This window comes from Misgurnus anguillicaudatus, chromosome 25 (genome assembly GCF_027580225.2).
Source record: "Misgurnus anguillicaudatus chromosome 25, ASM2758022v2, whole genome shotgun sequence".
NCBI lineage: Eukaryota > Metazoa > Chordata > Actinopteri > Cypriniformes > Cobitidae > Misgurnus > Misgurnus anguillicaudatus.
In genome coordinates, this window is record NC_073361.2 from 26,523,006 (window position 1) to 26,546,385 (window position 23,380).

General features: G+C 36.1%; 1 protein-coding gene across 8 annotated transcripts in view; it reads left to right on the forward strand.

Annotated features, from left to right (window-relative positions):
- LOC129426138 (dihydropyrimidine dehydrogenase [NADP(+)]) overlaps positions 1-23,380 on the forward strand; it is a 235,502-nt gene that overhangs the window by 78,621 nt on the left and 133,501 nt on the right. For all 8 annotated transcript variants that reach the window (XM_073864234.1, XM_073864235.1, XM_073864230.1 and 5 more), the window contains exon 3: positions 6,944-7,091. The gene's annotated coding sequence lies outside the window, so the exon portion shown is untranslated. The remainder of the gene's footprint in view (positions 1-6,943; positions 7,092-23,380) is intronic.

Genomic DNA, 23,380 nt, shown 5'->3' on the forward strand with positions numbered 1-23,380 from the left:
TCCTAAAGCAAATACCAAATCTAACCCCAAACCCAAGCGACAATAAAAAACAAATGAGAAACCAATAAATAAAACGACACAGGATAAGTGAACGGAAAGGACGGGTATATCATATGCACTATTTTTACACTTTTCATGAGAATAGGTTGGATTTTTCTTACCATTTTTTGTTAAGGAAAATGTGTTTGGATGTATATGGTCAGTGCGTCCTTGGTTGCCACTACAGTAAACCTGAATTTCAGTTATTTTACAGTAAATTGTGGATTTCTTAATTTATTTAATGTATTTATTAAAAAAACAAATAAGTATATATTTACAAAAAAAATTTTTGTTGTATATATATTTTTTAAAGATGTTTTGTTGCACAGTCTACAGAGATGACCAGATTAACATTTCACATTGGGTAAATATGAATTTAATTGTAAATGTGACTTAACATGCGATGCTAAACCATGTTTACCGATAGTGATGGCGCGTAAGTTAGATGTAGTTCAGTTTTTACGTTTACGTGAGGATCCGCGTTCAGTGCGTGTGATGCTAATTTCGTCATCTGAATAGTATACGCACAATACGCGCACTGCTGGATTTTTGTAACAGGTCGCGCATGCATGTAGCCTGACATTGTCATACTCGATTCTAGTCAGAATTTGAGTCTGATACCGCTGCATTGGGCTATGATTATTGGGCGTGTTTCAACCGAACCCGGACAAAAAATGCCTCTGCACTCAATTGGATAGACCTACAACCAATCAGAGTAACCGAGTGTGTGACGTATGTTGAAATGGCGTCTGTCCTTTTGCAATTTGACCTGAACTGCTAGTTATTTTGCTACAATGAGACTAACATTATGAGTTAGCGAACTTACATCGACACCTAATATGTTTACAACATTTCATTCATATCACAACATTGTGAGTTATTTACTCATAGTCATACAGTAGGACTATCTCTTTACCATTTGTAAGTTAGATAAACTTCATCCATGGGCTTCCGAAAAGGAGCTGGCAACGATCGCTATCCACGTTGTCGTGCACGCCAAGTTGCCCATTTTCATTGTGTCCCATCTTCTTAGCGACCATCTGAGCCAGCTGATAAACTAAACTTTTGTCGAATCCTGGAGGAGGGACGGCAAAAACATCTTTCTGATCAACAAATGCTTTGATCAATGCGCTGTCGATATCTCAATGGCAGAATCTTCACATTTCAATTCTCCAGCGGCATCCGTCTTTGTTGTAAACGGATTCAACACAAGCACTCTTCGGTGACGTGGTTAATTACGTTACTGTTGATCATCGTATAAAGCCCTACATGACAATTTGATTGGTTCGACCAGCTTTGGTTCGAGCATAGTTGCGCCACAATGGAGCGACACCAGACCGAACTTCCCGACCTCAAATGTTGTGGGCGGGGCTAAGTTCAGCTGGCACCTAGGCTAGCATGCATGTACAGAGAATGTAGTATGTAGGCCAGGAGATGCATTGCATTTTGCTGCAATGTGCACGCGTCGAACGTCTGTGTATGTGTATATATATAAAATAAACTGTGCTTTACAAGACTGTGCATGTACTGTAAAAAGCGAACTATACTTCAGACTTTAAATTTACCTGCAGAATGTAGCAGATTGTGCAAATCTTACAAATTTTAGTTTATAGCTATATACGTGGGACATTTTACAAAAATAAAATACGCTGACACATGATGCTCGTAGCTATGAAGCAGCATTCAGTTACATACTGCATGGGAACATAGGGCACCAAATTAAATATGCCATAAGTGTAATATAACATTGATTTAAAGCCATTTTCTAATGCCTGTGCCATGATGTGTTTGAATTCTCAGCACATTTTTATATACCCATATATGTACCATATCATCAATTTAATTTAGTTCATATTTTAAGTAAAAGTAAAGCCCTGATTTTCACATGCTACTAGTGTAAAAGGATCCATGCATTTAGTATAACTCTGGTTTGAATTCAGCGTAGATGCATGTTACAATGCACAAAATACCCAGAGCATTTCCTTGAAATCACATTTTGAGCATCGTACGGTGAGAGCTGATTGGTTCTGACAGAAATGGCCCAGTGTTCCATCTCTCAATCACTTAGTGTCTCATTACGAATGTCTTCTGCTTTCCCTCTCAGTCACAATGGATCTCGCGAAGTTCTCGCGTTACAGGTTCTCACAAATGCTCAGATCTCTGCCAAACAGTTTTTATCATATTAAGATAGCATTTCGCCTCGGATAGGAAGCGGTTTTGTGGCATTTTAACCCTGACAAAGTGCATCTCGCCTCTGTATTCCTATTTAGATATTACGTGTCGAACATTGAGATCTTCCGAAGTGGCTTTGTCATTGTTTTTCTTGAGATAAATGGTAATTATGGTTAAAATTGGGCTGAAAAGGATAATTGTAGATTCTGGGACATTGAAAGGCCCGAAGCTTATGCTAAAACATCGCTTCCTCTGAAACCACCGAGATTACATTATGTGTGATTATGTGTAATGATATTAATGATGTTCAACAGTGGCAAACACATGAAACATATGATCCACAATAGGCATTAGAGGCCAGAAGGAGTCAATTTCAGGAAGAAATAGAAATTGAAATGTGTATCTGTTAATGTGAGATTTCATCTCTCTCTTTTTCTCTTTGTCTCTCTCTCATGAATATCTTTTAAAAAAATATGATAGATGCCCTTGCTGCCCTATGCATATTAAAGAAAAGCATACATTTTAAAATATGTACAAGCATTTTCAAAGTAAAGCAATTTAATAATAGATATTGAAGGCTTTGTTCATAATTGAATGGAAGTCAGGGACTTGAATAAAAAATATTGTGAATATTTTTTCCTTTTATGTTCCACAGAAAAATATAATACAAGTTTAACATAATGTGAGAATGAGCAAATAACAGGACATTTTATTTTGGTTTGATAGATTAGATATAGTTTATTTAAAAAAAAAAGGGAAAATAAATATTGTTCTTATATCTTAACTTTATTTGTCTGACGTTGACAGGTCTGCCTCAAGCTAACAGACACAAACTTTTCGATAGCTAAGGTTTTTCACATCAAAGGACTTTCTCCCTCTTCTTGTGAAAGCCAATAAACCAGAAGTGCATTTATAAAAATACCATAGTATTACCATCCGGTACCATTTTATATACTATAAAAACACCACTGAACTATTGGCAGTGTGTTTTAAGTATAAACAATGAGCAAAAAACATCTCACACGACTTTCATTCCAAATACTGCAAGTCACCATGTCTGTGCGGATCAACGTTTAATTTCAATCATTGACTTTACATTAATTTCAAACTTTGATATGACTTTACTCAATCTATATTAAAGATATCAAGATTATATTTTCACACAATGTTCTTCTTTACATTTTGAAGGATGTAAACTGCTGGCTTTCACAGGCGTGGTCACATTTGGCATCATATTTTGCTTTTGCTGTTATTTTCTGGAGCTAATCCTGTTAGGTCTTGTGTTTTATTATACTTATTTATTGCCAGAAGGGAGGAGGGGGGTGTTTTAGACAGAAGTGGTGCATGGCATGGTTTGTGGTGCCAGATGTACAGTAAGTGCTCTTTCTGCAGGTATTTCTGAATGATCGAAAAGAACAAAAAGGAAGATGAGATGTTTTTGTTTCCGTTCGATCTAGATTAAAGGAGATAGGTTCATGATATTGGAATCAGAATCAAATGAAAATGGAAATTTTTAGGACTTCAAATCTTACAAAATGAATGCAATCCAGTCTAATGTAAAGCTCTGCCTCTTACTGTAAGTTACCGCATTAAGGCAGTTGGCCAAGAATTGTTGGAATGAAACAGGAGCTCTTTATAAGCATTTGAGGTAATTCATCATAATGCCGCACACCTTCAGACTAACTCTGGCTTTAATGGTTGCATTTTAAAACAGATTTTTGACTTGAGTTCTGAGAATGAGCTGCGTTCGAAGCTGTTATAAAATGCAGAACGCACACCTGAGACTTTCTCACTTTCTGTATTAATTTATTAAGTTGCTATGCTGCTTGGAAACCAACATTCTTCAACGGTTAGGCTAATGAACTGCATTACTTGAAGAAAAATAGATTTTACACAATATGATTGAACCGGTTGAACCTTTGATTATAATTCAGTTGCTGCTCTCGTAGGCTGTGTGTTACTGTAAAACCCTTCTTTACACTGCGCATTGATACCTGGAAATTGTAAGTTAATATCGATACATGAGAGTATTGTGATATTTTGTTGGGCTATACGATTATCTTTGAGTATATTATCTCTGAACTTAAAGAGCACAAATTATCCGATTCACAATTTAATATTTACTTTGGTGTGTAAGTGTGTATTAGTACATGTATGCAAAAGATATGCAAAAGGTACAATCCTAAAGTAAATGATGACACAATTTGTTTATTTAAAGAAGATAATTTTTCTGTAAGGCATTAAAACTTAACTTAAAAAAGAAAACCGCTGACAGGGAAAGAGTTAACGTTAAGCATGCTTCCAAGCATATTTGATCATCACTTCAACAGTTGCACGATATAAATGTTAATGTATATTTTAGATGAATGTTGATAAAAATAAACACCACAGTCTTAAATCATATTTTCATTGTGTTTTTGCTGCGTCTGTTGGTTGGGAACTGCGCTCTGTTGCAGCCCCACTTGATTCTGAGGAACTACTTTGTTTGGCGGAAGAGTAATATTTGTACTAATATAATTACAACTTATTTGTGTTTTATTTTATGAAATCCCGCTAACGTTATGAATATGAAGTAACCGTTTTATAAAAGCAATAAGCCCCGCAAAGCAGTGGGGTTACAGTGCATTTTATAACAGCTTATTGCTTTACTTTACTTCCTGGGCCTCTTGACGTGGACACGATGGTCATTATCGTAATTCCTGACTCACAGCCTGTAAGTAGTCTATGTTTTCATATTTAAAGAATTCACTACTGACTAAACACGAGTTTTGTGCAGTGCAGAGTACAGTTATTGTTTGTAATTTCTACAAAAGATTTCTAACAAAAATGTGGCTCATATTGATAAGGTAGTAAACACGATATTAAATCCTGTCAGTATTGCATTGGGAGCTAATCTTTAAAACATGGTAAGGAGCATCACTTTTCCGGCTGACGTCAGAAGTATTTAGGCCAATCACAACGTCTGGCCAATCGAAGGGCACAATAGCAATATGGAGCAACAATAATGTACAGTGTTGAAAATAATGTGTTTTTTGAACCATAAACCATGCAAACATAGTGTATTATACCAAATACACAAAATAACATTGTTTTTAGCAATGAAATAGGTGCTCTTTAAACAGTGACAGTATGTACTAAGTATTGCATATGGTGGTGTGTTCTCAATGACAGTTTTTCTAAAATTATATATTATGATATTCTCAAAATAGGGAATAATTCTTGACAATACACAGCTCTAGTGCCTTCTTTGTGAACGCAAAGACGTCTTGGAACCTAAGGGCGCTTGAGGGTAAAAATGTAAAAATATTTTATCGGATGTGCCTTTCGTTTACACGGCGACAGTGTTTTTGGTGCTTAAAAATGCAAAAAAAGTGAAACCACCCTCCAAAGAGGAAATCTTAAAAACGATCTACCGTCGCATTCCCGTATAAAAGGTAAAAACGCAAAAGTCTGCTTGTGGTGGCTCTCGTCGCGTCCACGGTTGTCACAGACATGCGCCAGTTCAGGAAAATAACAACAAACATGTCGGATTATTTCCATACATCGGACCTTCAAGTTGCCACAGCAGCTCCGATAAATATACAAGAGTCTTTCCAGCAGTTGTACAAAACATTCACAGCTAGTATTACTGATCAGAGAAGGCGCATTAATTACCCCTTTCAAATTGTTTATGCGCCAATTTGTCGAGGCAAACCAGACGGCTTTGGACGCAGACTTGGTGTTGTTGGTTGTCAGTGCTTTACATTGCCACCTAGCCGCCTGGAGTGCATACTACATATCACACACTTTTGCGTCACCATATGCACGCAGATTTCACTTTCAAAACGCTCTTATAAACGCGGAATAAAAAGTGATAACGCAACGCCAATTTTGCGTTTTCTCTTCAGATCGTTTCAGTGTAAACGTAGCCTTAGATGCTGCAGAACAAAATCCAAAAGTGCACGATTACTACATAATGTGTCTTTACAGGATCTTTATGGGAAGTGTGTGAATGCACGCACGGATTCCAGAAAATCATGTTTTTAAAACTCACATTAAAACTGAATATTGGGGCAAAGTTTTACAAAGAGATTGCAGCCAGCAGCTCAATTTACAGCTCACCCCTCCTTTTCTAAACAAGAAACAAGCTGGTGACTTCAATGTAAGGGGGAGCAGAGATGTATGTATGTAGATTAAAACATAATAAAAAATCATTATGTATAAAGATCATTATGTAAGGTCTTTGATAATATAGTTATGTATATTATATTGCATTTCTGTCAAGAGATCCTTCTAAAAGTTACACACTGCACCTTTAAAGTTTAACATTTATTAAGTAAGTAAATGGTCAATATAATTTCATGTAGTTTTAAAGATGATTTTAAACCCCAGTGAAGCTAAACTGATCCCATGCTGATATATTCAGTAGCATGTATTATCAAATGCTGAAATCACAGTGTTTCAATATAAATGCAGTCACCCATATCAGATCTAAAATATAAAAGCAACACAGTGAAAGGTGGGGAGTATGAAATCATTGATGCAAGGATATTTCTGAAAACGATAAAATATAAAAAAAATGACAGGGTAAAACGTGGAAGCAGAATAATTTGATGGTGACGTGCTGTGTCGCAAGTTTTCGAGATGCAATTTTACAGCGATTTGAGTACAAGTATCTGCTGAGCTGTTAAGTGAGAACAATTCTGCAGCCAAGATTCATCTTATTTCTCTTCTCGTCTCCTTTGGCTTTCAGGGATGTGCGGGTGTCGCTCAAAGCTGCCGTAGCTCCATGGCACAGTTATCATTTTGGGAGCTGGAGACGTGGCCTTCGACTGTGTCACTTCTTCCCCGCGTGTGGTCTTCAGGAAGGGCTTCACCAACATACGGCGGTACCTGAAGAGGTGAGAAATGAGATGGACGAGGAAGAGGATGTGAGAAAGAAATGGGAGCTATGTTAAAAGTATTTTATAAAAAGTTTTCATCAATGCTTCTTTGTCCAGCTGTTCATTGCCTTAGATTGTTTTTCTCATGGAATATGCAATTTCACCTTAAATATCGCCTATTGTCCGATTGACGTATTTACATTTTCTTTTGATGTGTAAGTGTGTATTAGTACATGTTAAAGATATGAAAAAGGTACAAACCCCAAAGTAAACGATGATGCAAGTTATACATCATCTAAAAGTTTAATAAGCTTTCCACTGGTGTGTGGTTTGTTAGCCCTGCTGAAAAAAACAGCATACCAGCAAGACCAGCATATGTTGTGTTTTGGTGCTGGGTTGCTACCAGCTAACCAGCACAAAACCAGCACCAGCATTAGCACCAGCTAAACCAGCACCAAACCAGCATTAGCACCAGCATCCCAAGCTGGTCACACCAGCATCCCATGCTGGTCATACCAGCAAGACCAGCATATGTTGTGTTTTGGTGCTGGTATGCTGGTGACCACCAGCTAAACCAGCATAGACCATAATAATTTCCATGCTGGTTTGATGCTGTTTTTTTCAGCAGGGAGGACAGGACAAAATTCGTCCGAGATACTGATACTATTTGATACTATTTATAACTATTTGAAATCTGGAATCTAATGGTGCAAAATTTTTTTAAATATTAACATTTACATTTAGTCATTTAGCAGACGATTTTGTCCAGAGGGACTTGCAAATGAGGTAAACAATTGAAGCAATTATAGCAACTCAAGAACAGCAATACATAAGTGCACTGGAAAATCGCCTTTAAAGTTGTCCAAATGAAGTCCTTAACAACACATATTACTAATGATCAATACTTTTTAAAATATATTTACAGTAGGAAAATTTACAAAATATCTTAGTGGAACATGATTTTTACTTAATATCCTAATGATTTTGGAATTAAAATCGATAATTTTGACTCGTATAATGTACTTTTGGCTATTGCTACAAATATACCTGTGCGACTTAAAAGGACATTCCCCTTTTTAAAAAAAATATGCTCATTTTCCAGCTCCCCTAGAGTTAAACATTTGATTCTTACCGTTTTGGAATCCATTCAGCTGATCTCCGGGTCTGGCGCTACCACTTTTAGTATAGCTTAGCATAATCCATTGATTCTGATTAGACCATTAGCATCGCACTAAAAAAAAAAAGAGTTCCGATATTTTTCCTATTTAAAACTATTTAAGACTCTTCTGTAGTTACACATCGTGTGCTAAGACCGACGAAAATTAAAAGTTGCGATTTTCAAGGCAGATATGGCTAGGAACTATACTCTCAATCTGGCGTAATAATTAAGGACTTTGCAGCTGTAACACGCAGCAACATGGCTGAAGGAGGCGCAATGATATTACACACTGCCCGAAAATAGTCCCCTGCCATTAAAAGTTACGAAGGCGACTATTTTCGGGCAGTGCGTAATATCATTGCGCCTCCTTCAGCCATGTTATGGTAGCAAAGTCCTTGATTATTACGCCAGAATGAGAGTTTAGTTCCTAACCATATCTGCCTAGAAAATCGCAACTTTTAATTTTCCAACGGTCTTAGTACACGATGTAACTACAGAAGAGTCAAGTTTTAAATAGGAACAATATCAAAACTTTTTGGTTATTTTTTTTGCTCGATGCTAATGGTCTAATCAGATTCAATGGATTATGCTAAGCTATGCTAAAAGTGCTAGCGTCAGACCTAGAGATCAGCTGAATGGATTCCAAAACGGTAAGAATCAAATGTTTAACTCTAAGGGAGCTTGAAAATGAGCATATTTTTTAGAAAAAAGTGGAGTGTCCCTATAGAGTATTGTGTTCCTGTAGTTCAGTTGGTAGAGCATTGTGTTACCAATGTAAAGTTCATGGGATCTCAGGTAACACACATACTGATAAAATATATATCCCAAAAGAAGCCCATGGATAAAAGTGTCTGCCAAATGCATAAATTTAATATAAATGTAAAGTAAAATAAATAAGTGCACATACAATAATAAAGGTTTAGGAGGTTTTTGTAGCACCGAAGATTCAGCAAGAAAACCATATTAAAAGAATAATTTTAATTCCTTAAAGCAACACTATGTAGTTTCCATGTAAAAATGACTTAGCTCCCCCAAGTGGTTGAAAAGCGCAACAGTGCCTGGTATCAGACACTCTTCTGCAGGCAGGGGGAGGGGCGGGGCTGTGTGCTCTACCCTCCACCGCCATTTTCAGAGTGTGCTTGTAGCAGCTAGGAGGCTGCTCAGGTTGCAGCAACAGTACAATTTGTCCAGTTAAAAGTTGTTTTATCACTGAAATAATTTTAGAGTCATTATTTAAAGGTAAAAAAACTACATAGTGTTGCTTTAACTTCTTATTGATTATACATTATAAGTTATTCAGATCATTGCATGTTTATTAGAGCACCACAGTAAAGAGATGATTCATATGAATAGTTGGTGAATAAAAGTTAATTTGGTGGCTTTTTAAAAATTTGTTTGGAAGTTCTAATTGGAACCTCTAGTTAAGTTTACTTTCAATGTTTAGTTCCCAAACGGCTTGGAAAGAAAAAAACAGTAAAACAAGTCTGAGAAAATCAAGAAAGCCGAGAAACTCGCAGAAAGATAGGACGTGAGAGTGAGAGAGTCAACATCAGGCATCAGAGTGAAGCTTATTAATATTTGGTGTGAAGTCGAGCTTTATGAAGAGCTCTGTGAGGCTGTCCTCTCTCTCCAGACCACTGACACCTCTACTAAGCCTTTCCACTCTCATTTATTGCAGACTTGCCTTTGCTTTCAGGGGGAGATTACTGTCAATTGTTCTACTAACACACAGAGCTCTCTAGTGAGCTATATACCCGCTTCCCGCTTCTGGTAATGATGCCAGCCGGCTAAACGTGTCATGATCAGCCCAATTTAGACAAAGCTGTGAAAAATGTGCGTCAGATGTACTGTGGGAAGTTATTTGTTTCGTCGTTATGATATTGAGACAGGGCTTGGACAAAGTACAGCACATTAGGATGAAGTACGGTAAAGTACTGTAATTGTTCACATCTGTTTACACTCTCCACTGAAGATACGGCCACCATCATTAAGACTCTTGTAGGCGTGCATAATAAGAACAGATCGTTCGGATGTGCATTGACGTGAACTGAGACAATTTATAGGAACGTACAATAGTAGCAAGAAAATAATATTGTCACCACATGACTAACTTACATTAGTCGTGCGGCCCACACTGTAGGCCTGCGGGTTTCTTTCAGGTGAAGTCATGATTCACCCATTTTTTTCTTTGTTGTTTTTCTGTAGTCTCCGAGAGAAAATCTGTAAACTTTTGAAGTGCTTTCTTCCAAGCTGAGCCGCAATTTATGTTTTTTACAAGGTTTTAAAATGAGGTTCATTATCTTGTGGCCAGATAAAAGATTTGACCTTCGCTACAGTAATTGTTGTTATGCGCCTTAACTTTGCACTTTTAAGTTTAGTTCTGAGACCAGAAGCATGCGCTGTGCAATAGTAAAAATGCAGACCTGAATTTGCTCAATAATTTTCACTGATGTTAACAGAAACAAGACAGCAGTTTAAGCATGCTGTATGTGGTGCTGGATAGGGAGAGTAAACGCTGAAATTGTATTTTTTGTTATTGAGGAAATTGAAATGAATTAGTGTTTAATGTTCTGGTAGAGTTTGGAATTTTAATTTGGGTACCATTGAAAAGTTTAAAATCAACACTGTGCATAGAATGAAGATGGCAATAAAGATTAAAGTCTCATATTGTTTTTTTCTTGCCAACACCACACTGTAAAAAATACTTTGCTGCCTTAAAATTTTTTGTTAAATCAACTCAGATTTACAAGTCATGTCAACAGAGATGAGTTGTCACAACTTATAAAATATAGTTGAAAAAAGTCAACTTAATTTTTTAAGTTATAACAACTCACCTTTAGTTACAACAACTCATCTCTAGTCAAGATAAACAATAGTAAGTTGAAATGACTTGTAAATCACAGTTGATTCAACAAAAATTTTTAAGGCAGCAAAGTATTTTTTACAGTGCACTGTAAAAAATGCTTTGCTGCCTTAACATTTTTTTGGTAAATCAACTCAGATTTACAAGTCATGTCAACAGAGATGAGTTGTCACAACTTATAAAATATAGTTGAGAAAAGTCAACTTAATTTTATTAGTTATAACAACTCACCTGTAGTTATAACAACTCATCTCTAGTCAAGTCATTATAGTAAGTTGAAATGACTTGTAAATCCAAGTTGATTCAACAAAATTTTTTAAGGCAGCAAAGTATTTTTTACAGTGTAGAAATATCTAAGAATTCCTAAATCAAGATGTATTTTCTTGATTAGCAAAATGACCCAATTGATAACAAATATACAATTTAAGTGAAATTGTGCTTAAAGCAAGCAAAAAAATAAATAAATGTGCCAATGGGGTGAGAAAAATTTTCTTGAATTAAGTGTTTAAGAAAAAAGTTAACTTATTTCAAGATTGGCAGATGTTTTTGCTTGTTTTAAGCATAAATTCACTTAATTGTATTTTTTTGTCTAAAAACTAGACTTATTTTCTTAAGTCATTTTGCTCATCAAGAAAATGCATCTTGATTTAAGAATTTTTTGATATTTGTACCGAAAACAAGGCAAAAATACTAAGTACGACCCAAGAAAATAAGTCTAGTTTTTAGAACAAAAATATCAAATTTAAGTGATTTTGTGCATAAAACAAGCAACAAAATCTGCCAATGGGGTATGCAAATTTTTCTTGAATTTTTCTTGAATTTAGTGTTTTAGAAAAATGTTCAAGATTTTTTGCTTACCCCATTGGCATACTTTTTTTTGCTAGTTTTATGCATAAAATCACTTAAATTTGATATTTTTGGTCTAAAAACTAGACTTACCTTCTTGTGTCGTTTTGCTCATAAAGAAAAAGCATCTTCATTTAAGAATGTTTAGATATTTTTACTGAAAATACTGCAGTGTTTACATTTTAAAAATAAAGTTGGGCATTAAAGAACCATTTTAGCTGTATGGAATTGTATTCATAAAAAAAACCTTAACAACCTGAAGAACCTTTGGTTTCACAGTACGTTTTTGTCATGGCAAAGGTTATTTAGTTTTTAGTCTTTCTTTTAAAATCACAGTGAAATTGTAATTAAACTATTTTTTTGGAATATTGCGGTATTTTTTTTTACAAATGACATACCTGTGAGCTTGATTATTTTATAAAAAAATCATGTGCCATCATAATCTTTAATAAAAAAATGTAATCTCTTCGAAATGATCTCTCTTTACTTCCATTTACAGGGAATGGCAGGAGGGCAGGCCCATTAAAAGATCCCACCAATTAGCAAATTGCATCCTGACCCAACTTTCAACAAACCAATTTAATCTCGACGGACAAATTCCTTTTGTTCCTCATTTCAGAACCCATTTCATTCGGATATATGTCAAGACAGAGAAAATAAGGGTTTATACTTGACATGTTTAGTTATATTACCTCTTTCCCGGCCAGTGTTTTTAAAAAAAGTTGCCAGCCAGTGCCAGCATTTTTCATGATTTTCACAAAAGTGTAATGCCTTCAAGAAAATATTCTTTTTTAAATGTATAAACATACAATATATCAAATGAAAGAACAGAGCCTATGTTTAAAAAAAAAAGTTTCATCCTACCTTCATGAGTTCTCATTTATCACCTCTCAAATACACCTCTTCAAAAACACAAAATTTTGAGCAAAAAGCTGAGATCATTCCATTTTTGTTTGGACTTTTGTTTTGATAGAGATCAGATGCAGAGCGATCCTCAAAACTTACATGGACATATAGCTGTTTGCCCTAGGGGGATACTTCCGGGTTTTATAAGCTAATAACGATATTGCAGAAAGCCGTAAATACTCGCTATTGGCAGGGAAGCGTTTTCTCATATTTGACGAGTTAACATGTCAATGGCGGGAAAAGAGTTAAAGTCGTCATGAAACGAAAGTTGCGTTTGTCTTGTGTTCCCCATGACGTATATCCAAGTTAATGGCTTCTGAAATGAATTTGTCCATTGGGAACTTATTGGATCGTTTGAAGTTGGGTCATATTGTTAATTGCTTCAATCTTTCCCGGACCCCGCCCTCCTGCCATACCATATGACCGGAAGTAAGGAGAGATCATTTCGAGGGGAGATTTGCGTTTTTGATTAAAGATTACGAGGCCACATGAATTTTTTTTTTAAATAATGAAGCTCGCAGATAAGCTATTTGTAAAAAAGCTACATTTTTCAAAACAAATGACAGTTTTTAATTTCAATTTCATTTCGACTTGTAAATGAACTCTGGTGCGATAGCTCAGTTGGTGCAGTTCTTTTGAGTAAATGTGAATGATGTGTGCATCATATACTGAATGTAAAGCTTTCCATTGATGTATGGTATGTTAGAATAGGACAATATGTGGCCGAGATACAACTATTTGAAAATCTGGAATCAAAAAATTGGAATAATGGGAAGAAAAACCTTTAAAGTTGTCCAAATGATGTCCTTAGCAACACATATTACTAATGATAAAAAAAATGTTTTGTATATTTACAGTAGGCAATTTACGAAATATCTTTACTTAATACCCTAATGATTTTTTGGCAAAAAAGTGATAATGTTGTCCCATACAATGTATTGTTGGCTTTTGCTACAAATATACCCATGCGACTTATGACTGTTTTTTTTTATATAGGATCACGTACATGGTTTAAGTAATAATGTAATATAAACATTAAGTTATTGCAAAATATTCAGTTATGCATTTTAAGATATGCACTTTTGCAATATTTCAATATATTGTTCAATATTTTATTAGATTTTGTGGGTTGGTTGAATTCGCGTCTGGTTCAAATAAACCCAGCAGTGCTCTGAATGGCTGCCATATTCTAATAAATGAGGCCCATGTTGTCTATGTTGTTTCATGGATTTATTCATTTGATTTAGCTTAAGTTAGCTTAGCTCTCTTGCAGTGATCCTAAATAAGTAGTGAAGTGAAGATGGGTGAATTTGAACAAGAATCCAAGTCTTCTGCCAATCCAGTCCCATCATTTTCTCTCCTACTATACCTCTCACATTCCCTATAAAGAAGTGTAGTAACAATACAATATATACTCTAAAAACAAACGGTGCTATATAGCACCAAAAGTGGTTCTTTGCTCGTAATCATAGAAGAACCGTTTTTAGTGCCATATAGCACCGATGAAGCACCAGTGAAGCACCTGTGTAGAACCATATAGTGCTTTGTAGAACCATATGTGGTGCTTTAGTGGTGCTATATGGCCCCTTCTACACAGGTGCTACACAGGTGCTTCACCGGTGCTATATGGCACTAAAAATGGTTCTTCTATGGTTACGATTCAAATCAACAGTTTTGGTGCTATATAGCACCGTTTGTTTTTTTAGAGTGTAGGATGTTATATGAAATGTAACTGTTTCTTTATTTTGTGATTGCATAATGAAATAAATTTGAATATCTAATGTAAATGTTAACTTATTATAGTTATATGTCTTACCCATTAATGCATGCCACCTTAAAGGTGGGGTGCATGATCTCCGAAAGCCAATGTTGACATTTGAAATCACCTAAACAAACACACCCCTACCCCAATAGAATCTGGACCTTCTTTTGATAGACCCGCCCCACACATACGCAACCCAGGAAACGATGTTGGTTAATAGACACACCCCTTACTGCTGATTGGCTACAAGTGTGTTTTGGTAGTCGGCTCGACTCCCTTTTCCAAAGTGTTTTTCAAAAATCACGCACCCCGCCTTTAATTGCCATGGTTATAATTCTTTAAGTTTGTGTTTTATGAATAAGCCCATTATGTTTGATAGAACGGCATTAAAAAATGTTACATCATCCTTTGGGGTTAAAAAGATAATGAACCAGTCCATTGGACCACAACATAAGCATTCAGCACCTTCACTATAATTTACTTTTATGTTTTACTAGTGTCAAGTATAGAGCTTTTTGTGTTGTTTCCTGTCAGTCCTCCACATATACAAAACGGCAAGCGCAGGCTGTTTTATACTCGCGTGTGTTTGTGAAGTCGTTTAGCATGTATTTGTTTGTCTTTGCTGATGGCACTGTGGTGATGAATGGCCTTGAATGAGTTTTCTGCTCGTACTAAATGGAAATCTTCTAAAAAACGGATTAGCATTGAGCTCAGCCCCGCAGGAGCGAGCGCAAGCTATTACTGCACGGTTACACCTTGAAATTATTCCTGGATGGTCTTAGTGACATGATTACCAGGTGAAAGGAGAGACCGCGTGTCCTTTAGACTGAGAGCTACCAGCATGAGAGTCGGCGTCTTCATTTCAACTCTATAATTATCTGGTCGCCAAGTTCCTGAACTGTGACCGATAGCGGTGTACGAAATGCACAGCTGTTTCGTCCGTTAATTACTTTTCTTCTTTTCTTACAGACTGTATTGCGATTTTGTTGATAAACTAAAATTCACATTCATTTTATAAATACTTTAAATACTTGTACTAGTCTTTAGTACTTATAAGCATGGTCAGATCCCAGTATAGCTAAATTAACTCGTTTAACAGTTGATTTATAATATAATTACAATTTAATTATTTGATATCTGTAATTAGCAGTCCTTGTAGTTATGTCTGTATGGCTGTAGTAGGCAACATCTTTATGACAGAACTCAAACTTTTTTTCGAAGTGATTTAGAAGTTCACTAATTAGATCGGGTTGCTAAAGGGCAGACCTGCTATGATTTTCAATTAGAGTTGCATTAAAAAAACAAGGTGTAATGTCATAGAGAAACCGTAGTGTCCAGGGCTGACTGGTGGTGACATGAAATCACAGTAATGAGTTTCATCCCGCCCACGCTACGAGTTTACTCACTGATATTACTGCAGTAACAGCACAGCAACCAAAAACTCAACATTTGGTTTTCAGTAGCACATATAATTAAAGCAGATTGGTTTGTCTTCATCACAATGCATTGAACTTGATTAATAAAATTCTTTTGTGAACCTCATTTTTCCAACTTTTTAGTTTGAATTTAAAAAATGCACTGTAAAAATGCAGTATGAAGTTAGATCAACTTGGTTTTGCAAGTCAATTCAATCTACTGTTTTAAGTTTTTGCTTGTGTAAATTTGACATAACTTCATAAATCAAGTTGAAATTGTTTAAGGTAAAATAAAAATATATGTTGATTTGATAAAAATGCTGCGTATTTTTTACAGTTTGTCGTTGTCGTCTCGTTAGCAATTACCCTAGCCTGGTTAAAACCAGACCATTCTCAGTAGTAACTGAGTTATGGTCTGGCAAAGCTTCATATACAAATCATTTCCAAAGGGGCGTCACCAACGGACGTCGCACAAATGCCTCTGGGCGCAGTGGGATAGACCTAAAACCAATTAGAGCAAAGGAGATAACGTATGCGGAGTAAGACAGCGATAAAATCTTTTTTTTTTAGATATGCAGGCTTCGAGTGTTGTTCTTTGCTCGGGTTTTAACAAAAAGGAAAAGTTTAAATCGCTTAAAACAGACACGATTCAAACCAGTGATGTTCCACGGCTGCATCCATTTTTGTAATGTGAAAAATCTGCTTTTCCATCACTGCGATATCGTGTAAAGCCCGCCCCAATGTTTCTGATTGGTGCCTCGATTTCGACGGATTAGAAACGGACTTGAATGGGCTCTTGCCAGACTTACTTGCAGAGCAAATCTAAATTTGCCGGAAGTTGTCTGGGTTTTCCCAGGCTACAATTACCCTGTAACTTAAAAAAAATTACTTGGATTGGTAGCACCTAAAAATACATATTGTTTAATTTTAAGTGAAATTTGTAAGTTGTAAAAGCTTACATTTTTAGGTGGTACCAGTTTAAGTAATTTTAAAAAGTTTTTTTCACCTTAAATTGTTTACATAAAGTGAGAAAATTTCAATTGATTAAACTTTAAAAAAATTAAGTGTTACCAATTGAAGTAATTTTTTAAGTAGATCACTGTAAAAATGCTGCCTTAATTTTTTTTGTTCAATTTACTCAGATTTACAAGTCATGTCGACAGAGATGAGTTGTCAAAACTTATAAAATATAGTTGAGAAATCTTATTTTTATAAGTTATAACAACTCACCTGTAGTTATAACAACTCATCTCTAGTCAAGATAAATAATAGTAAGTTGAAATGACTTGTAAATCCGAGTTGATTCAACAAAAAATTTTAAGGCAGCAAATTTTTTACAGTGATTCAACTTTTACTTTTTACAGTGTAGATAAAAATCTGTTGTTAATGGACTTCATCTTGAAAAGGGAAGCTGCTGGCTCTTTGATCGCCCCTGGGGGCTGGCTGCAGTACAAGTCATAAACCCCGCCCTCTCCATGCAAACGAACGAGACTCGGGTCAAAATAAAAAAAATTAATTACACTTCCAATAATTTTCCGAAAGATGGTTTTGGTCATTTAAGGTAGTTGTTATCACTCTGATATATGTTCAATTGTTCATTTTTGTAATTAGTTTCATTTTAACTTTGATTTAGCAATTTGATGTTCTAGAAATGGAGCGTGTCGTTATGATTGACATTTGTGATTGACAGCTTCTCTGACCAAACTCTTTGAGATTCGAGGGAAGATTGACGATATAACTATTAATTTTCGATTTCACACCGACAAAATGAGTTGTATTTAACTTACCTTTTTTTTAGCAAACCAGTCAAATGAGACGTGATTTAATTGGGCGTGCAAGCGTTAGATACCGTGGCTCCACCTCAGGGCTCCACGGATAATTCCTTGTGCGCATGCATGCCCTGGCTCCAAACTGACGGTTTTACGTAACATGGCAGCGCCTATGCCTTTAATTTATTACAATGGAAGGAAGCGACGTTGCGTCATCCATATTTTTTACAGTCTATGGTCAGCACCAGCGGCATGCCGTGACTTCTCTTCCAAGGAGGCAGGAATTCAAAATATGTTTTCGAGGTGACTTGTGTGTTTCATCATGTCAAAATATGTGTTCTACATACATGTTTTGACAAGTTTTGTATTTCTGCCTCCCCGAAAGAGAAGTCACGGCACGCCACTGGTCAGCAATCTACAGTAGATTATCTGAGTAATGTCTACCGGGGTTGTTTGTCCTCACCTTGACTTTAGCACCTCTGGTTGTTTCCTAAGGTTTAGTAGAGCTTGTTTTACAATGACTGACCTGCTCACAGCATCTGTGAAATGTGTTAAACATCGGGAAAGGTCCACGCCGCAGGAGAAGGTTATCATTATTAGCAATTAGTCTGCAAGGTTAATTAAAGCCCACCAAATCACCTCTTAGCGGGATAGAAAATACTGTACTTGATCGTAAGCCAGCTAGCACAATTTCATAAATAGATTTTTGGCTGGTTATTTGATTTTTAATGAGGTTGTTTTGCGTTTATGGTACGTGTCTGTCTTCTAGTACATGTCTGTGTCAATCTCCATTTATGTTTTTCATTGTTGTTTATTTGTAGTAATATTTCGAACATTGCAATGTGAAGAACCGACTCTGTTACTGTATATTCGATTCCAGTAAGCACCTTTTCTAACTTTTACAGAAAATGCTGAGGGTTAGTGTTTTTTCCTCAGTAGTCTGTGTTCTTTCATTTAGGAAATATGAATTACTTGCCCACTCAAGTGTCGCGTCAGATTGGTCTGGCCACAACCGTCGAGGGCTGGTACCAGAACAGCTGACACGGCTAGAAAAGTTGGCCGGTAATTTTGTGGTCCTGCCCACTGGAGCTAACAGATGATTTGATCCCCCGCCACACTTGGCTGTTTTTTCTTTCTTTTTCATCTTTTCTTTGTGGGGGAGAGGGGTCGAATTGTGATGAAGTGTTTCTTATAAGGCTCCTGTCACTCCAGCCAGGGCTCCGCCCCCACCCACCCGTTCGGCCGAGAATTCAAACATCAGCATTGCATTAATCACACTCCATCAGTGGTAATGAGCCAGGATGCTTTCTTCAGAGCTATACTACTGTATGTGCTAAACAGGATCTTACATTTGACTTTGACACTATAATGTACAAATCAACCGCAACTTAAAACAGATTTTGGATTATGTGTGTCCAATAGATTAGAAGAGATAGTACAATATGTTCAATTTTATATTAATATATATATATATGCATCTGCAGGGACACAGCACAGACATTTCTGCCTTTTTAAAACAAATATGGACCCAGAGTTTTTAAAGATGTCTTTGGTGTCTCCAGAGTACGTATGTGAAGTTTTAGCTCAAAATACCCTATAGATAATTTATTATAACATGATAAATTTGCCACTTTGTAGGTGTGAGCAAAAATGTGCCATTTATGGATGTGTCCTTTTAAATGCAAATGAGCTGATCTCTGCACTAAATGGCAGTGTCGTGGTTGGATAGTGCAGATTATCCCCTTTTGACATCACAAGGGGAGCCAGATTTCAATAACCTTTTTTTCACACGCTTGCAGGGAATAGTTTACCAAAACTAAGTTACTGGGTTGCTCTTTTACACATTTTCTTTGTCATTGGTCACATGATTTCTACGTTAAACACTAATGCTTTGAATTGAGGTTTCATTTGGCATGCCCATTTTTTGCTCGACACAAGCTCCGAAGCCTCGGTTCAAATGTCACTAATAGGTTTAACCAAGAAAACCTATTTTATATATATTTTATATACAGCATACAAAGTCTTAGACCACCATGCCAGAATTAGATTTGTTGTTTTTGCAATGTTGTAGTGATCATATATAATTGTTTTTCAGTCTCTTTAATAAAAATACATCCAGAAAATACAGGAAGTGTGTATATAGTATTAAAAACTGTATAAAAATGTGAACTGATCTGTCAAGTTTTTAGGGCAAAGTCCCCTTCCACTTGAGCAATAGCAGGAAACTGCAGGATCTCTTAAACCTAAATAAAATTAAACCCTAATTTTAAAGAAATTAGTCTTTTTACTTCATTCTGCTCAAAAACACTCAAAATGTGTTTAGTGCCACACTGTAAAAATTACTTTGCTGCCTTAAATTGTTTTGTTGAATCAACTCGGATTTATAAGTCATTTCAACTTACTATTATTTATCTTGATTAGAGATGAGTTGTTATAACTACAGGTGAGTTGTCATAACTTATAAAATTAAGTTGACTTTTCTCAACTATATTTTATAAGTTGTGACAACTCATCTCTGTTGACATGATTTATAAATGTGAGTTGATGTAACAAAAAATTTTAAGGCAACAAAGTATTTTTTACAGTGCAGGAGAGGTCACACTAAAACACCAACAATGCCTGAAGAAGACATTTAGTCCTGAATTTTTACATATTTCCTGTTTGTATCTTAATAGAATAGATTGAAAAATAAATATGGATGGACCTTTAAACTTCTAAAACAACAAGTCTGGTAGTGGTGGCCTAAGACTTTTGCACGTATCTATAAATATATAAAAAATATGTGGTTCTTGGTTGGTCTGTTTTGCACCCACAGTATCGACTTTTTTATTTTGCTTTTGAAAAGACTTCTCGAGTTACGCAGAACGCATTACTGATTCATGTTGATGAAGGTTATTTGAGCATTATTGAACCCGACGGGTTGCATAAGACAAAAAGGTTGAGAAACACTGCTTTAATCGGTATATAACAATAATTAGTAATCAATAACAATTAATATTAATGATATCAATACCCCTCTTTATTATTTATTTACGGACCATTAAGCCGATATTTGGCCATTTTGACTGATAAACACGACTGCTCAACGATTAACATTAAGTGTTCGATTCCTGCTCGTTCTGCGTCCAAAATCGAATATGCTTTCAGGTATATAGAAAGAATTTCAAAATGTATGTCTAATATGATGTATAAAAACATAATCATAGCTAATAGCAAAAACTAACCAGCATACCATCCAGGAGATACTAATGGAGCGCAGAGTTACAAGCTGGTCGCATGTCCTGTCCTACTGTGTTGGTCCACAATCCCCTGTCCTCTGCTTTATCCAGTGTGGATTCTTCTGCTTAATGGACCCTTGCAATTTGCATCTGTCAGTGAAGTGAATGCCCATGGGTCGAGTGTATGCGCGTGGAGACGAGAGAGAGAGAGAGTTGCTACTTTACTTAAGAACGATCTCGGAGGGCTATGAGAGGCCTGACACACTCTGCTGCCTCTCCAGAGCAAGACAGGAGAGAGAAAAAACAAGCATTTGTGTGTGTGTGTGTGTGTGTGTGTGTGTGTGTTGAAATAGGATAAGTGAGGCTGTTGAAGAGATCTAGGCAATTGTGAAGAACTCCAGATATTAGAGAGAGAGATAAAGGGGAAAAATAAGAGAGAGAGAGGGAGAGAGGACTAGGCAGAAAAACTGTTGACTATCAGGATTACAGGCAGAGTGTCAAGTGTAAAAGTAAGTCTTTTGTTCTTCTTCTGTGTCTCTCAACTGACCTACAAACTCACTTCTTAACATCTCTTCTTTTCTGTCTGTCTGTTGAATCACTGGCCAGAAAATCAAATCTTGGTTATGAAGAAGAAGAAGAAGAGGAAAACTTATGGACCCGCAAAACGTAACTGTATCGTCAATAGTAGAGCTTCAGCCTGAAAGCTAGTCTGTGTAGCATTGACACACTGTTATATTTTGGGAGAGGTGCATGTCAGGCTACGCCATAGTATACTAGGGTAGGGTTCACGTTTCTGCGCAGGGTACGCCATACAATCAATGCAGACGTACAGCGGGGAAAATAAGTATTTGACACATTAGCATTTTTTTCAGTAAGTGGGCTATTAACTCAAAATTTCCACCAGATGTAGCCATCAAGCCAAATATTGAATTCATACAAAGAAATCAGAACATTTAAGTATACAAGTTGAGTCATAATAAATAAAGTGAAATGACACAGGGAATAAGTATTGAACACACTTTATTTAATACTTTGTAGAAAAGCCTTTGTTGGTGATCACAGCTTCTAGACGCCTCTTGTATGGAGAGAACAGTCGTCTGCATTGCTCAGGAGTGATTCTGGTCCATTCTTCCATACAAATGGTCTTTAAATGTTGAAGGTTCCTTGGGCCTCTTTTATGAACTTTGATCTCCAGTTCTCTCCATAGATTTTCTATGGGATTAAGGTCAGGCGATTGACTGGGCCATTCAAGCAACTTGATTTTCTTTCTTTTAAACCATTTCATTGTTTGTGTTTGGGATCATTGTCTTTCTGAAATGTCCACCCTCTTTTCATTTTCAGCTTTCTGGTAGATGGCAGCAGATTTTTATCCAGAATGTCCCGGTACATTTCTCCATTCATCCTTAATGTGTCCAATACTTATTCCCTGCGTCATTTCACTTTATTTATTATGACTCAACTTGTATACTTAAATGTTCTGATTTCTTTGCATGAATTCAATATTTGGCTTGATGGCTACATCTGGTGGAAATTTGTGTCAATATCCCACTTAGAAATAACCTTACTGATTAAATGCTGATGTGTCAAATACTTATTTTCCCCGCTGTTTAAAGCCCACTCTAAAGTGATAGTTCACCCAAAAAGAAAATTTGTCAAGTTGTTACAAACCTGTATGAATTTCTTTGTTCTGAACAAAGGAAGATATTTTGAGGAATGTTTGCAACCAAACCTTGTTTGAGCACCATTGACATCCATATGATGTTTTACCCTAATATGGAAGTCAATGGTGCTCCTTTTTCTTGCTCGATTACAAATATCTTCCTTTGCGTTTAGCAAAACAAAGAAACCCATACAGGTATTAAACAAGTTGAGGGTAAGTAAAGGATGCCTTCTTGCCTTCACTAAAATATTCAGTTTCTCTTGAAACATATAACTTTCTTAAGTTTCACCTTGACTTTAAAGCTATTGTAGCAAAAATAACCAGCTTAGGTCTACAATAACCGATATGGAGAAGGAAATGAGTCGTTTAAAACTAAATCATGGCTGAATTTAGATCCCTGACTAAGTGGACCAAAAATGGAGTGTGACAAAAGTGTTGAGTATGAACTCTTTGAGGAGTTTAACGCTATACTGTTATATTCCATCATTCATGGTTTTCAGATGACCTCACTACAAAAACGAAACCTTTTCTGCTAAATAAGGAGAGAGAGCTGCTTTCTCTGTAGTAATCCTAATAGAGTGTAATAAATCTTGGGCAACCTGTATGCAGCTCTGTATTTAGAGTTTTCTTCATTGATAAATGTAAGCCACGCTCCACACGAAGCCAGCCGTGCCTTTATAAGATGGATGGTGTATGTTCAAGATAGAGG